Below are 1,483 nucleotides of genomic sequence, written 5' to 3' on the forward strand. Positions count from 1 at the left end.
AGCTCCCTTTTTTAGAATAGCTATACCAAAGACAAGGGAGCTCTGGTAGCATAATGCCTAAGGCACTTGACTGCTAACCAGAAGGCTGGCAGTTCAAACCTACCAGCCACTCCTCAGAAGAAAGATGGGACAATCTATTTCTGTAGTGATGCCGCCTCGAAAACCAAAGGAGCGGTCAGGGCCGACTGGAGGGCACATAACAACAACAATATACCCAAAAATGTGTTGGTGAGGTTGTGGAGAAGTTGGAATCCTTATATATTTTTGATGAGAATATAAAATGGCACAACCAGTGTGGAAAACAACTTGACATTGCCCAAAACAGTTAACAGAATTATCATACACACTGCCATGGAGTGGGTTCCGACTCATAGTGATCCCTCTCGTCCTTCCAAGGAGTGGCTGGTGGTTTTGAACAACCAGCCTTCTGGTTAGCAGTCCAATGCCTTAGGCACTACACCACCACTCCTATGTATCTACCCCAAAGAATTGAAAACAAGAATTCAAATACTTATACACTAATGTACATAGCAGCGTTATTCACAATAACCAAAATGTAGACACAATCCAAGTGTCCAGCAACAGATGAACATATAAGCAAAATATGGCATATATATATATAAATCAAAAAACAAAGCCACTGCCTTAAGTCAATTTCAACTCATGGTTACCCCTTGTGTTACAGAGTAGAACTACTCTATAAGGTTAAGCCAGGACCCTTGGGAACCGTGAGGGGAGGCTGAAAGGGAATCCAGTGCTTCCTCTGGGTCTTATGCCAACTCACACTTCCCCAGCCAGCAGAAGCTTTGGATGCTTCTCTTCCATTCCACAAGGCCCACTCTAGCCATAAGCATCTCCTACCTCAGGCAGAAAGGGACTGGAACAGATCAAGGAGTTAGCCGCAGGGATCCAGGTAAGGGTGGTTGGAGAGGTTTCCAACAACCAAGGGAGACAAACTTGTCTGTCTGTTTGTCCTACTATGGTGACACGTTGTTGTAAGTCTTGAGGCTGTGCCACTGGTGTTTCAAACCCAGTGGGGTGCACCTGGTGCACAGGTATCAGCCCAGCTTGCAGACTGAGACAGACTAGGAAGAAGGAGGAAGCCATTCACTTCTCAAAGAATTGGCCAGGGAAAACCTTATGAATAGCAGAGAAACACTGTCTAATACATTACTGTGCAACTTTATGAATAGTCCGAAAACGTTGTCCAATACAGCGAAGGAAGATGAGTCACTTAGCTTAGAGAGCCCTCAAAGTAGGACTGGACAAGAGCTGCATTATCAGAGTAAAATAAGCCTTACTCATATGGATAAGGAAAAGCTTTCGAGACCTCCGTTTGCTGACGTGGCACCACTCAAACTGAGGAGAAACAGCAGCAAACATCCATTAATAATCAGAACATGGAATGTACGAAGTATGAATCTAGGAAAATTAGAAATTGTCAGAAATGTAATGGAACGCATAAAGATTGGTATCCTAGGCA

This window comes from Orycteropus afer, unplaced genomic scaffold, assembly GCF_000298275.1.
Source record: "Orycteropus afer afer isolate SDZICR_OR568_19922 unplaced genomic scaffold, OryAfe1.0 scaffold00024, whole genome shotgun sequence".
Lineage (NCBI taxonomy): Eukaryota > Metazoa > Chordata > Mammalia > Tubulidentata > Orycteropodidae > Orycteropus > Orycteropus afer.